Here is a 16,460-nt window from a genome sequence, read left to right on the forward strand (position 1 = left end):
TTCCATGAACTGGAGGAGCACTTCAGTTAATGTGTTTAATGAGTGCTTCACCAAGGTGAAGCGCTCAAGACTAGCTTTTTACTTACGCCACAATAATTATCACGGCAATAACAGGAATAGTGCATGCGACAACTAAATTGACATGTCAACTACACGACAAGGTAGTCATGATACCTAGTAGTCTAACGCACATGTCAGTCACCTGACAATGCCATGAGATCCCTGTTTTTTTGTATTATTTCATAATGCCGCAACACTCCTTGCTTCAAAATATTCATCAACCGCCCGGTAATGTAGCTGCAGTGGATCTATCGTCCTTCAGCAGGTAATCTTCACAAGCCTTTCATGACGTCTGACTAGCTGTGTCCTCTGGACAGCACCACTTCGGATTTTTTTCCGTGTCCTATTCCTCTGCAGGCGTGCGTTGTGCAGCTTCGCCTAGTGATGAAGATGCCACCTGTCGGCAGGTGAACACCAGTATCCTGATGAGCTCGGTGCGGTGGTTTTTCAAACGGTTCTAAATTTCATGGGGTTGTCCGCCGGCATGTGACACGCCATCGATACCGATACAGTACACCGCCCCACTCCAGCATTCGTCTGGGCGCTGCATTTTAAGCCGCGTCCAGCTGCACAATGTAGCGGCGGAGCTCCTACTACACACTCTTGAATGTTCCTGCAGAGAGATTCATCAGCCCTCCGCGGTTTTCCAGCCACGGACGGTGGCTTAAGGATGTGGGGTCGTTGGACTCCTGACGGCTCGCTAGTGTTTCTTGGCAGGTGACGCAGCCTACTCTGTGCCCCTCCGAGTGCCCTTAGGGCGACGAACACGGCGATAAAGCAAGCGGTATCAGTGACCATGAAGGCCAGACTTGGTGGTGGTCATGATCGTCCAGTCTATGGAGCACCTCGGTGCTGTCGGTGTCGCGCGTGCCATCGGCGCCCCGCTGGCTGAATGTGGCACGCAGCCAGGATGGATGGGGGGTGCAGTCCCGTGATGCTCCTGCTGCGTCCCTTGCAAGCGCCGGAATGTAGCGACGAACTCGCTTACGTTCGGATTGTTTTCCGCCCACCTGAGAAATCATGAATAGATGGTAACGAGTGCAGAAGAACTGTAGAAGTCGAGGCCAGAGTTTGGAGTCATGTGCACTTGTCCTCAAACGGTCGGAGTAGTTGGTACGGATGTCCTGTCCAGGACACAGGTGAAGCAGGTGAAAACAGCTTGATGTCCAGCAGGTGAAAACGGCTTACAAAACAAGGAGCACAGCATTACTTTAACCCAGTTCATGGCCTTTTAGTGGGTAACTTATCAATGTCACTGCTGACAGTAAACAGTGGAACAATAGAACCCATTACTACATACGTGCAAAGAGCGGCCATGGATCACCATCTTAAGTGATTATGCACCAGCAAGTCAAAGCGGTGTTTGTGACTCATTTTGACACTGTTTTGCCAATGTATGTTCTTGATATTTATGGTTGTGGCTGAAATCAGGTTAAAATATTACATGGAACATCAAAACGATGGTTTCACTGGCTGTTACTTGAAGGGAATGTTCAACATTTGAAGGTACTGAAGCAGACATCATATATATGATGCAATGAGCTCGCTTATAAGTATTTGAACACTTGGAATGCAAAAATAGAGGTCGATAAACTTGCTTATTTGGTAACACCAGTTGAGGTCATTCTGGGACGCTACAAAAAGTTCAGCGAGGCACAGGAGCGTGTTGAAAAAAAGCTCTTTCTCTTCCCCGCGTCCATGGTCAAGCCCTCAACCCGCTGGCTAACGTGGTGACAGAACGCGCTCCGTCGGCCCGATCGCCCAGCGCGTTCCCATGCCCGTGCCTGTGCCTTTCCCGCATGCCTTCCCCTCTTCCCTGCGGAAGCAGCCGAACGGTCCGGTCCCCGCGCACATTCCACCGTCCCTGCCTCGCTCCCACTTCTTTCCCCCTTCCGTCGGTAAGGTGAAGGTTGAATAGGGGACCAGGCCGGAGACGCTCGGACGGAGCAGTAGCAGGGGTTGCGACGGGCTTAAATGCGGAATGCTCGAATTTCAATAGTGTTTGAACGGATTTCCACCCACGTGAATTCTGCGCCCGGTTTCACCTTTTCGGAGACAGTAATGTCACGTTATCAAGTCCCATGATGCCAGTTTAAAGCAAATGACCCTTTAAAAAAGAAAGGTCTATCAAAGCTTAAAACAAGATGTCATTGTATGTAAAGACAAAAACAGATCTGTTGTTGTCACGATGCTGCACGAGCCTAAATGAAAAGCCTAAAATATGGCAATTGAAGTCATCATGGCGCCTCCTGCGACCCTTAGCTCTAGTTCATAGTGTGCTCATCCTTAAACCACGTGTGCGTGCGCACGTGGAGTGTGCGGGCCATTGCGTGGCGGGCTTTGCCGGGAAGTCTGGGGTTTGGAGCTATTCCATTTCTTTTCTCATTTTATGAGTTATCATCCCCAATCATGAGAGCGAATGCAAATGCGTCAAGTGTTTGAGTGTGATAGGTTTGCCTTAAAAAACCTGACATCATATTTCAGTACGATGAACTATCAGTCGTTCATATATATTTCTTCCGAGCATGGAAAATTTTATTTCCGAAACGTCAAGATAGAATATATGGCGACCAATCTTTTGGTGTCTTAATCTTTTACGTGTCGAACGAAGTTAAGCAAAACTTAAGGTCGATCGAGCATAGCCAGAAAAGCACAATTCAGCTGAATTTACCCTGTTCTTTAACAATATACACGGGCGATCCATGATTTTCCGAAAGATGGGGCAATCATCTATGAAAGAAGCACCTGGTTGGTCCAGGAGCACTAAAGTCAGAAAGATGCAATTGATTGGCACTGAATAAACCACCCATACATGCACGAATATCCACAACCCCACGTTCCCGTCTCCATGCTTATCCCATCACTATTTCATTTCAGCCTGCCTGCCATTGTTTCCGGCGTAATTGTGCTCTGTGCATTACGAGGAATGCGAGATAAGCCACCAGCAGTTTCATTATATGAGCCATACACTATGCAAGTTACACTGGTGGAGGATCACCAGCGTGGCGTTCCGCGACACTCTAAAATCATAGACGCGGAACGAAAATAGCTTTATAGTGTTGAACTTAACTTTCGAAATCGCGTTTCTGTTTGTGCTGCTTTGGTCTAGAATTGCCTTCCCTTTTCAGGATCACTTCAATTCTTAAAGGCATTTTACACCTTCTGGCACTGAAACAGCTGTCGTCGTTTATGCGACCCAATTTTGTTTAGATTCGTATTTATTCCTGCACATGAGTTGAAATGCATACTTCTAGCAACTGCAGTGATATATATATATATATATATATATATATATATATATATATAACTAAAAACCATAGACTGAGCTGTGTTAACTAAAGGCAACACCAATCTTCCATACAGCCTTCACTTCAAATCCTGGACCACGTAAATTCCAGAATGGGTTGTTATTTCAGGGTATGCAAAATGGCAAAAAAATAATGAAGATATCTTTTGCAACGAAAAGATGGTATGTCGCGCGCGCACACACACACAGGCACACACACGCGCGCGCGCGCGCATGCCAGCGCGCACGCCAGCGCGCCCTAGTCACGCAGTGGCTACGCTAGACGAGAACACTGGAACTTTGGTCAAACCTTTGAAATATGCTCTAAATGATTTCAATGCGGCTTTCAGCCACGCCTGAGGGCAGCTTTGGGCTGTGTGGACTCCGCTTGCTAGGCTTCGGTTACACTCCATCCCCTCTCCATACGCAACGTAATTCGTGGAAGGCCCACTTGAAAAATGAAGCAAGTGCTGGAAAGGATCATTCTACTGCTTTGATGGTCAAAGCTCTTGGAGACGGTGGGTGGAGGCTTCGAGAAAGTCGAGGGACGCTTCGGTTCACGAGGTTCTCTATGCGGTAAAACTTTTCCGTGGTCACGATATCAAAACCGGGAACAGACCCCAAAACATAAATTTTATAAGGTACTTCCAGAACGTAAGGATGCACATAGAACCAAAATGGGTACTAAGGCAATCGAGGGATCTCATTACGAACTTATGCCTCGGAATGACCAATGGGCCCTCAAATGAACAGACGCCTCCAAGCGGTCACGGGCCCCAGGCGGCAAAGAGCCCAAAGACGGGTGTCACGTAACAACCTGAACGCACGCCTGGCCCTTAAGCGACCCTGCAAGCAGAGGGCCCCAAAGCATTCACGAAACACATGAAACATTAGAATAGACCAATTCAGTCAAAAACCACGGGCTGGCCGAGAGCGTCTACAAAAATAAAGACCCCTGGACTGACTAGGATACCGAGACAATCAAAGCTTCCGACCTGTGGTCACCAGGGCAAGTCATGGCTGTTCCCATGCAAGGATCGGGTGGTGTACTCTTTGCCCGCTGCGCAGGACGATAGCGGCCGGCGAAATACCCCTATCGGTGCAAGATTAACGAACCGTTTCACTTTGCAACAATTGTTTGCAGTTCCGATAGTAGTAGTTGGGTGCATCCTTTCGATGCACCACCAAAGGCAACGTTAAAACTGACGTTTCTAAGTGTTCTGTGATGGGCCGTCAGAAAGTATACGGAGTACCATCCCTATTTCACATCATGCATTAATCATATTAAGTTGCAAGCTATGGTCTTAGTTGATATATAATGTTTCTAGATCTGCATTTGAACGATTGTGTCAGTAGGCATTCGAACAGTTTTCATAAGTACAATGCAATTTCGGCATTCGAAAACTCGCCTAGTCTTGAGCCTCGTTCGCATATTCGAATATTTCGAATTCAAATGTGTAGGTTTAGCTGGTATGCTCTTTCGAGTTTCCACTTCGAATAATTTCCAACATTGCAATGCATTCATAGAAAACATCGGTATTGCGAAATTCATTTTTATTTGAACCCAATTCTTCAGCGGAATGGCTTTTGTGGTCGGATACAGAAAACATTCAAGATAATCGCTTGCTTTTCACGTCTCACCTTGTTTTGTGCATATCCTGACTATGCCATATATCAGGAGTCTTCAAACTTTTAAACTTAAGTCATCGACATCTAATAATGATACCCTAGCAAATATGTGTTTGTAGCCTGTATGGTTTTAACAGACCTCCATTCGTCGAACTGAAACACCCCCGCGTTGTGAAACAGATGGCGGGTGCAGTTCAAACGAAAAATTACGAAATTAGGCAGGACGATTTGTATTTGGCGAATACGAGTGCGTAGTGACAGTCCAGCTCCAGATCCCACAGTTTGAAATGAAAAAAAGTTGTAGACAGCTGCAGTTCTTAGGCTTTTCTGCATCCGTTCCGATGCACGCCTGTCATGCTAATGTATACGAACAAATAAATAGACATCAGAGACATGCTGACAGCTCACGGGTGGGTATAGGCGCATCAGCAGTTTGCTGCCATGACAATCATGAACACCCAAGTGGGCGCTATCTTAGGTTCTTTAACATTGGTCACTATTGCCGACCTAATTTATATACATTTGACTGCCAATGATTTTCCACAACATTTTCACAAAGTAGGTGCTCATTGTACGCGGTCCTAACTTGGTAAATGGTTGGAATTCGTGCGAAAGTAGTCAAGGGTTCACCGATGAGTAAAGGCAACAATAACAATAATACAGACGCAGGAGAGCGCGTTGAACTTCAAAGTCAAGAAGACGTGAGCTGTATCACTACGCCAAGATAGCCAAAGCAATCTGCCCCGATGACGACAAAGCCAAAATGCGCCGAGGTCCTCCACCTGTTTTTCCGGTCGCTATGGCAACCCGCAACATGGAGTGCACATCGCGCCGCCCGTTTACGTTTTGCATGTCTTCAGACATTCATCCTCGGACATGAAGTTGTTGGCATTACCCTCGCAGCCGCCGTAGTTGAAGGTCAGGCACTGACCGCCGCTGTAGTAGTAGCGCGTCTCGATGCTGCGACAGGGGCCCTCGTCCATCGGCAGCGTGCACGGGTCCTGCGGCACCGGCGTCGGCTTAGGCGGCTCTGTAGGGTCAATGATGGGCTGTGAGTCGCCTTTGGCCCACAACCGGCCCTTGCCCGCAGCGCAGGGCGACAGCAGGCCCAGCAGCAGCAGCACAGCCAGCGAAGTCTTCAACTCGGGCAGCGCCATGGCGAGCGGATGACAAGCGTCGGCGGAACCTTGCATTTATACTCACCGTCGGCAAGAGCGGGCGTGTTTGGACAGCTTCGGTGTTTCGGAACAAACCACCTGAAGAGCCAGCCGCGCTGCCACAATTGAGCAACAAATGGCAAGGGCTCGCCAGGGCTTCCACATGCGTGCCAGATAAAACAAGGTTGATTTGGACATGAAAGCTGCGTATATCTACAGACAGTGAAAAGATTCTGTCACCAGTAATTGTTGTTATTCTTACTATTTCCACGTCTAAAATCCAACGCGTCATTACAGACTTCTAACAAGCCCATCGCCGTGGTTTTTCGGCAAGCAATCGATGTCGATCCACCAGGGCATATAACAGTGGTTACTTTCCGCCACAGTTACCTTTTAAAGAGCACCACTGATTCTTACTGGCCCGTCCGCCAGGAGAAAACAGTCTCGCAAACGGGTGTACATATTTACTTGCAGCACATAGCCCCAAGAGCATTTATAACAACGTAGTCATAAAGTGTCTTGAGCATGATTACACCACGGTGTTACGAAGCGCACGCACTTCAGTACATCTGCAGACGCCGGATTTCTCTTGACTCCCCCATTTCTTTTGATCACTCCCTATTCCTTGCTAGTCTTACACGCGCTTGGTCAATCAGCTGAGCTACCGACCGATTGACCTATCGGTTTCCAAAGGTGTTAGTCGGGTCAAACCTTGAAACCGTCGCACATGAAGACATTAAATGGCTTGGTTGGTCATGTGACGAAGCCCCAAGTTCAGGTTTGTGGTAGGTCACGTCATGAATTCAGTTGACCTCTTGGGAGAAAACGGTGTGATGTTTTGACTGCAGCCACGTTTATCACGAGGACGTTTGAAAAGCTCCCAGGAAGTGGAGAACCGTGGTTTGCTTTCCTAACTTGCTTGACCCTACTTTATCATTCGACCGTCAGAGATCCACTAGCCAGCTGAACAGCGCAGTTTGGGCCGTGATGTTAACCGTCGCGAGAGCTAACTGCATCAGCCAGCCCTCCTCGCCGCATTCTAGCAGCGCCTGCCGCCACGCAGACGGCTGGCAGAGGTACGGGGTTCGACTCCCCGTGGCGCCTGCCCTTCCCGTCACAGTGAGAGGCAGACGACGCAGTAAAGCCTCAGCAGCTGAGTGCGCCGCAAATCTCCAGTGACGACTATGGGATGGGCTAATCGACTGCGGACACCAGATAATCAGATGTGTACCACTGACGTTTATTTGCGTCCCCGAAGCCGAGACATTCTTTGAACATTCTGTGTTGCGCAGCTTCGTTGAGGACAATTTGCTGCTCTTTTGATATCCTCACACATCGTATGCAAACCGCATACGTCTATAACTGACTCAGCGTTTACGATAAGATTCAGCAGAGATTTGAGGTTTACCTATGTGCGACGTAGGTCAGCATATAAATCTCTGCGTTTAAAAAGTTATGCCAGTATAAAAATATCGGCTATGCTAATGGGTGATGGATGGTGCGCCGGCTGCAAACTTCATCCTGTGCTATAATGTAGTTATCTTTGGGATTTTTTTTTTCAAAGTTCCTATATAGGCGACAAGCTTCGTTGCAGTGGTCATACGTTTTGAGTGCACGAAGTGTGGTAAGTGATATAGCGTGCGAAGTATGTTAACGACATAGTGTGCTGAGTGTATAAGTGACGCAGTGCGCGAAGTGTGTAAGTGACAAGTGTGCGAAGTGTGCTATGCCCTTTGGACCCTTGTAGAACTTTTAAGGCATGCATCCTCGGCCCTCGGCTTTCGATAGCGACAACCTGTCATCTCCTGGTCTTTTAAGACATGCGTCCTCGACGCTCGGCTTTCGATAGCGACAACCTGTCATCTCCTGGTCTTTTAAGACATGCGTCCTCGACGCTCGGCTTTCGATTCGTTTTTTTTTCAACAAGGACGCAGGAACGGCGAAGGGGAGTGCCAGTGGGGGCAGCTCGCTCCCTCCCCCAACTTCAAAGCTCGGGGGGTTGACGCCCCCGCCCCCCCCCCTCCCCCCAGCTGGGAGGACATTTAGAATGCCCAATTTGGCATGTTAGGTTCCTGTTCTGAACTGCAAAATGATTGTGTAAGAGTGTAAAAGTTTATTCTGACTTGTCGAGGGCTCATTCTGACCTATTTTGGATCCATTCTGACAAAAAGAGGGCACTTCTGAGCCCATTCTGACCTAAGATAGAATAATATTTTACTGTGGAGCGCCCATTCCGGCCAGCAAAGGCCCCATCTCATTTGTAGTCAGCTCTTTACTAAGTGAAGGGTCCATATGATTCACTCTGGCCTCTAGAGGATCCACGCTTGGCTTTAGAGGACCAATTATGGTCTGTAGAGGCCCCGTTATGAGCTGTAGAGGGTCCATTTTTGATAACCGTTGGCCTATTCTAGTCTGTGCATGGTTCATTCTGACCCGTAGACGGACCATTCAGGCTCACAGAGGCCCATCATTGATTGTCGTTCCCATCATTCTGGCATAAAGAGGACCCATTCTGGTCTGCAGAGGGCCATGGTTGACTGCAGGGTGCCCAATCTGGCCTGGGGAGGACCTATTATTGGCTGTGGAGGGTCCATTCTGTCACTGTGGAAGGCCACCTTTAACTAGTAGAGGACCCATTGTTGACTGAGGAGAGCTCGTTATGACACCGCAGAAGGCCATTCTGGCCTTCAGGGGGCCCATTCTGGCCCGTAGAAGGACTCATTCATGTCTGTAGTTGGCCAGTTTTGACACATAAACGGCATATTATCGACTATGGAGGACTGTAGAGAGGCTCATTCAGGCCTGTAGAAGGCCTAATCTGGCCTACGAAGAGTATATTCTAGCGAGGGTCCATTAAACCTGTCATGGGCCCATTCTGACCTGTAGGGGGCCCATTGTTTACAGCGGAGGGCTTATTTTGTCCTGCAGGGGGTCCATTCTGACCCTACGAGACCTATCTTGACCTGCTGAGAACTTATTTCTGACTGTAAAGCGCCCATTCTGGCCTAAGGAGAACCACTTTCTAATCTAAGAGGCCCATTTTGGCATTTTGGAGTTTGCCCCGCTCCTAACCTGTACATAGTTCCTGTGCGCCTGTCTTTCACCGTCGTGAAATGGTTCCCAAACGTGACATTGCTTATGGTGTTGCCATGACTGAAGCGATGACAAATATTTCGTCACTTCTTCAAGCTGGTTGCGTCTAATCTCAGTTACCTCTGTTGCAAGTTTTCGTGCTCCAAGGCCTGTATTAGAACAAAAATGACTGCTTATGTAATTTTCAACTCCCTTGGGGCAAATTATGGTCATTTTTTATTTTTCAGCCATATCTTGCTAGAGCACCCGAAAAATAAGTGATGATGATGCCCACTTTAAATTTGGGAGTGTCTACATCGTTAGTTATCAACTAGGAATTCAATTTGAGACTGCGACACACCTGCAAAATATTTTGAACCCAAAATAGTTGGTTTTCGTTTAAGGAGGGATGATCTGTCGTCCCTTACGTTGAGCACTGGTCGATCTTGGAATCTCCCTTTTTGGCATCCGAATCTGCCGATGCCGAAAAACGTCTGCGTCACAAATGTCATCAGCTGTTGTGATTGGTCATGAAGGTAGCTGCGGAGGGGAATGAAAGTTCATGCTTGTTTTTGTATTTCAACTCTATTCACCTGGATCCATTGCTTGATGCACCTGTGGCAGCACGTGGAAGTGACTCCCAGACAGATGTTCAATGGGCGATTGCGTTTCTGTTTCTCGTCGCAAACGACATCTCGGTGGGTGCAAAATTGAGAGCCTGTGGTCAAAGCCGGAAAGGTTTGTAATGTCACAACCCGGTCCTGCCGTTTGTGTATGTTGATTACAAACTAAAGATGACCTTTCAGTAGATGTTAGATTACCATTGTAACGATGGGTAATGTTTTTTATATCGTTTCGTGTGGTCTTAGACATGGGTGTAACCACGTCCCAAAGATGGGCAGGTCAATCAGGAATATAGATAATGTATTACGTTATATATATATATATATATATATATATATGTTAGATTTATTGTTTTTTGTGACTATTTGTGCAAATTTTTGGTATATTTTTCTGTCATCCGGAATCTAACAAAAAAGTAATTTTAGCCGGAAAACTGTATTAAAATACATGCATTCCCTAGACAAACAAAATCCCATTCGTTAAATTGGGGAACATATGTGATGGTGCTATATATGCTTATGTATATAGGTATATATACACATTATATATGCATGTACACATATTATATATATATATATATATATATATATATATATATGCATGGGTATGTATGTATGCACACACATACCTACATACATATATTGGTGATGTTACATTTACTACAATGAGGCTTGGATCATTCTAAAACAGTTTGTTAAACATAAAGCCTCAGAAAAGAAGGGAAAGAGTGGCTTGGCAATTCTGCTATCACAATCAGCGAATTGATCGCTGGGTTTGCATGCACATTTTAAATTGCGGTTGGTATTATGTGATGTGTTTTAAGTGACATGGGTGCATTCAATTATAAGAAGGTACGCAAACATAAATTGTGCCCGCCCCATATTTTCTTCCATTGCCCCATGTAGGGCAAGTAAAGATGCATCTGGATAGACGCACCCAGGACCATGAGTGTAAGCAGTCACACCCGCGTTCACCACGCAGCTTTCAGCGCACGGCCGTCCAAAGGATTCACATCTATACTTGTTGGGAGCAATCAGCTATCGCTTAGCGTTTTTAGTAAACTTTCAATAACTGAATACACCAAACCTCATTCTAATAAATGGCCTGTGCCCCCCCCCCAAAGTTTCTTGGAGGTACCTCTCCGGTATGCTACACAATCGCGCCGAAACTTTCAATGTCTCTGGGGCATCTATTGCATGTGTCTTGACACCAAAACTTACCCCTAGCAATTCTAGTTCCTTAGAAACGACGGTTTTTAGGAACACTGCACAATGATCCACTGGCGGGGCGGGCGGGGGCCGGCAACAAATTATTCCGCGGTCTGGCGCGGCGGGCAGACACTGGCACATCGACGGGGTCCTACGCCACACATGTATGTACAAACGTACAAAATTGTTTGTCATCGTACTAAGAATTAAATAATGAATACGCCTGTAGGAGTTACGTATCGCCACAAAATATGGTCCCGTACATACGAGGATGCAAATCTCAAAACGTTCTACCTTCGAGGAGATTTTTACTTTGACCTGGCCTGATGAGGCCAAATTTTAAACCGACGACACACAACGTGCCTGCCTGCCGAATTGTGGTACATCCGTCGTGGAAGTACTTTGGCAAAGATAATGCGCAAAGTGTCATAAATATACAATTTGTTGGCGATAAGCGTCCTCTGGATGCGTTTCGCTCCTTCTACGCATCTTGGGTAAGAAATCTTTTTGGCAGGCTCGGCTGCCTTGACTTCCGTACCACGCTGTGAAAAATCGACGTCTTCAACGTCTGCTGAGTTGAAATCGTGGTGATATGCTTTCGTCGGTGTGTGGTGCAATCAATACAGCTTGGCTGAGAGAAGCTGATATAGGTTAGTTGGCACCTGAGATGGGTTTTCTACCAATGCAAATGAAGCAAACGTTGCTAACGATCAGGAGTAACTTTCACACTGTGAATGTATGATCTACAGTGGACAGTGGAATTAGGGGGTCTGGAGAGAAAAAAATGCTTGTTTTTTGGGCAGTTTACTGGAGCAGCTGGGCGGTACCTGCGGTCTGAAAAAGAGTAAAGAATTTAAGACAATTATTAGGAAGTCAAATGTAGCATGCTACAACTGACTTCTTTCGGCATGAAACATATCGGCAATGGCATGAACTTTCTACCTCTTTCTTAATAGTGACATCACCCATCCACCCACATGAAGAGCGATTTCGCCACACTGATGCAACAGCCCAAGTGGGGTTCCTTCTCTTCGACGCTGAATTGTTTCTGAGTGCGTTAGGCAAGCAACCAGCACACTTGAGGTTCAGCAACCGAAATACAAGGTTGTTTTGTCAAGTGTTCTTTAATGGCCGCACTCTGCAACGAAAAGGCCACGAGCATTTGTGCAACTGAGTAAATTTTCGTTTGCTTCTCGGCATGTGCAGATGACTTTGCACCACCAGCTGACAAACGCTTTTCCCAAAACACGTGAGACTAGCAAGCCAGGTGTCGCAACACAGTCATTTGATGCCTGTCTTCAGCTTGACGCCGGCGATCCGCGGGCGAACGTGCTCCAACTAGACTCCAGGGCTTCCAGACCCTCTGATGACGAATATCCACAATTCGACCAGCAAAGTCACGGTTGTCGCGTGCAGCATCTTTGACCATCACCCGATCACTGCGCGTGTTGACTGAGCTGGCGTGCGAAGACGACCCAATGATATATCTGGGCACGTATTTACACGCAGTGTGTTTGCAAAGGAGACGCTCGGACAAAATCCACACACCATGCACTTTGTGAACAAACGAGGAGTACTCGTAACGAGACGCCACCTGGGGCAGAACCGAGGAGTACTCTCAATGCGACACCGCCTGCTTTGCCCATATCCTTGTCTTTGATCTGACCGCTACCTGCTCGGTTCCACAGGTAGCCGTTAGCCGAGCGAGCGGATCAACAGGCGGCCGCTAGCCGAGCCGTCGGATCGACAGGGGGCGGTTAGCCGTAAGATCGACAAGCAGGCGTTAGCCGAGCCATCGGATCGACAGGCAGGCTTTAGTCTAGTCGTAAGATCGACACGCAGCCGTTAGCCTAGCCGTAAGGTCGACAGGTAGCTATTAGCCGAGCCGTCGGATCGCCACGCAGCCGTTAGCCGAACCGCAGGATCGACAGGCAGGCGTTAGCCGAGCCGCAGGATCGACAGGCAGGCGTTAGCCGAGCCGTCGGATCGACAGGGGGCCGCTAGCCGAGCTGTCGGATCGACAGAAGGCAGTTAGTTTACATCTTGATTGGGATTTAAATGTCCGTAAATCGCTCTGTTCGGAAGATGTAATATTGGATGCTGTGTCCCACCACACGGCCCTCCGATTTGTACAGTATGTTCGAGAATGGAAACAAATCTTGGAGTGGTAAAATGATTTTTACGAAGAAATCTGACCATGAGTTTCGACGCCTCGAGTTTTGCCAGTGTAACTACTGCTTGCTTGATAACGTGGCGTAAGAAGTACCGCCTCACAAAAGAAAGTTGCCTATTTCCAGCGAACTCCTAACGCATAATGTTGAAACATCACGAGCGCATGGCTTTTCTTGCTTAGTCAACTTCAACTTCATGGCTCTGCTGGCGCAAGTTATTAAGACGTCCACTCTTGTGACCCGCCCGGTCATTGGCCTTCACCTACTCTACCATTTTAAGTGCAAGTACTTGCTGGCAGTGTACACAATACATTTTCCGTGGCCCTTCCATGGAAAATGTATCAGTGCACCACGCCGTTTAATGTTTTTGTGGGTGCATGAGCCCCGTCCCTCCCAATACAGATAAGAAAAACGAAGAATACTGGGCAAAAGGGATGCGGAGAATTTCTCTCTCTGAAGACTTCTGCTACTCTGGGTACGCAAATGCATCACTTTTACGATCACGTGCATCTTATGCAACAAAGTATCCTGCATTTACATACGTAGCGCTTTGTCATTCCAACGTCCTCATTTGTAGTAAATCGATCCCAGGAACCTAGGCAGTCTGCATTTGCTCGTGGCAGGTTTTTACAGGATTGCCTCGGGTATTGACGCAAAAGGACTGCAGAATGCAAGAGCTTTTTAAAGTACGGGATGGTCCAGGCAAAGCAGAAGGAATAATTTCCTCAACAGCGGCAAGCTATGCGTCGCACAACCGTGACTGTGATGGCATTCAAGTGTCAGTTCGACAGCAAATTACGAGCAGCGGCAGTGCCAGTAATGACATATTCTGATTCCATCAAATCGTGACAGCAAAATATGCTCGAAATGAGCCCTTGGTGGGTCAGGAAGTGTAACAGCTGGACCCACTGCAGTTGGTCGATTGTCCGTTCGATCTTATCGAACCTCAAGTCTGAAGGCGGCCTCGAGTTCTTTTATGTTAAACGAAGAGGTTTCCCTTGCCTCGTGAACCACAGGAGCGTGCGTTTTTTTGATTTATACAAGCGGGTTCCAGTTTGTCCACAGACGGCACAAAGTCGGTTACTTTTAGCTTTCTCAGGACGTGAGAAACATTGCACGTGCAGTAGCCATTCGTTTCAGACGTTTTCAGTGCCACAACGTATACCTTTATTTGGGTGTTTTATTTATTTACCATCGTACATAAAGCGGGCTTCAGGAAAAGGCAGACGATGGGTCACTTTATCGTGGCGATCTCACTCTCTCATCAAATCCGTGTGGGAGCGAGCGGCTGCCTGTTGCTGACCCGAGCGGTTCGGGTACTGAAATTGCAATATTAATATATGCCCTCCTCCCGGCCGCCAGAGCAAAACGGCCGCAGGTGATGCGCATAAAGTTCAGGCAATGTTTGAACTGCTCAAAACCAGCGGCGATGCTGAGGACGTGCAGTTTCCTGTGCTGCGGTCTAGAGATGAGCAACATCCCTAAATGGCCCGTCCATGACACCGTCCACTCGTGTGTCCAAAATTATGGCACGAGAAGCAACGGAACAGATCCGGTACATATGGGAGAATGAATAAGCGTCGTCTCTCGTTGCTTACCTTTAACCTTGTCCGCCTCACCTGCCCGCGTCAACCTTTTCATGGACGTCAGGAATGCCGAAAGTGGAAACGAAGGAGTTTGTCGACCTTTCGTTTCCGCAACGTATGACAATGATGCGCATTGTCCTTACGACACCCCGCGAGACCGGCCCTCAGTCACCTCCTCGTTAAGCACTCCCTCCAGCGCTCGGCAGTAAACCCTCTCCTTCCTCTGCTTGAATGTTTGATGTCGTATCGCGGAGATCGATAACTGAATTCCTTTACCTTGGATACCGTAACAAACAGCCTCAGATGGCATCGCTCCTTCGTCACTCTGTCTCGTATTGTCGTCACCTTCCTTTTCGTATTCCACAAGCACAGATCTGGCTGGTTGCCGAGTCGCGTTCTTTGGCTCACCGGCCGTTGAGAGCATGCCATCTAGGAAGCAGAACGGTGTCAGATGGAGCAGTTTATGGCTTTTCTGATCACTTCTGACGACGAGAAACTGATGCGTGTTTTGGTGTCTGTTGCTCAAGTCGGAGGGCCGGCCCCTGCTGGAGGAACCAGATATTGGTTCCCTGCGAGAGAGACTGGCAGTTATCGTCTTTGTGAGGCGGCGATCCATATGTTGCATTTGGTATTCAGCGTGCAGGTTCTCCACTCAACACGTCGGAGCCCAATAAAGGCATGACAGATTGGGCAGCTTCTGTACCACCAGTGACTGCTCGCGCGCCTTACCCGGGCCGGAGCGCCACGCGAGAGTCAATATCTCGACCTATGGAAGACTGACCAGTCGCCTCAGGCGGGTAGGCCGGGACATGGCCACACACCTGGGTGAACAGGCAGACAGTGCGTCCGGTACCCTCGACATCCGTCGCATGGCCCGCTTGGCTGCAAGCCAGTGCCGCAGTCCGACACACTGACCACTCGGACATTACGCTCCGACTGAGAACGGTCACTGCAATGCTAACGAGGTATAAAGATCACATGGATTTTAATCGTTGACGAGTCTAATGCAGTCAACATTTTGGAACAGCACAATATTTTGTTCTTTCTTTACAGTGTCAGCTTGAATCCCTACAATGGTCGATCTTGGTGCATACAAAGCGTTCGAGTAAAACATTCATCTTAGCCTTCGCGACTGTGCGGGAATGGCTTTCGTCGATCTTGTTCAAAACTGGCATGACAATGGACGTGGTAAAGAAAAAAGCTGCCAGCGAACACCAACAATGGGGCCCGCGGTAAACTAGAAGTAAGGTGCTCAGTATGAACTCATCCAATTATTGGCATGGAATGAAAATATAATTATTAATCCCGAAGGCCATCAAAGTACGGGTAAAGAGAGTTGAAAAGGTGCATCTTCTCTGCAACAGCTGACGAGGGTGAAATCTACTGTGGACCGTCCTGAACTGTTGCGGACTAGAGGTACGCACCACTTTTATGCCCTTTCTACCCGCGCTCTGCGGGCCGTCGGGCTTAAAGCAGTACCCTTTAGCAGGAATAATGTCAGTGAAAATACACGTTTATTGCTCGTACAGCGGGTGTTGTAAAATGGGACTGAGTTAGAGATGCCAAACACTATGTCGGAGAATTCGCAACATTCTGGACAAACATCCGAAATTATCAACCGACCGAACGCGCCTCATGTTCATCCTCCAGACATGAATATGTTACAC

This window comes from Pollicipes pollicipes, unplaced genomic scaffold, assembly GCF_011947565.3.
Source record: "Pollicipes pollicipes isolate AB1234 unplaced genomic scaffold, Ppol_2.1 Scaffold_7261;HRSCAF=8764_pilon_pilon_pilon, whole genome shotgun sequence".
Classification (NCBI taxonomy): domain Eukaryota; kingdom Metazoa; phylum Arthropoda; class Thecostraca; order Pollicipedomorpha; family Pollicipedidae; genus Pollicipes; species Pollicipes pollicipes.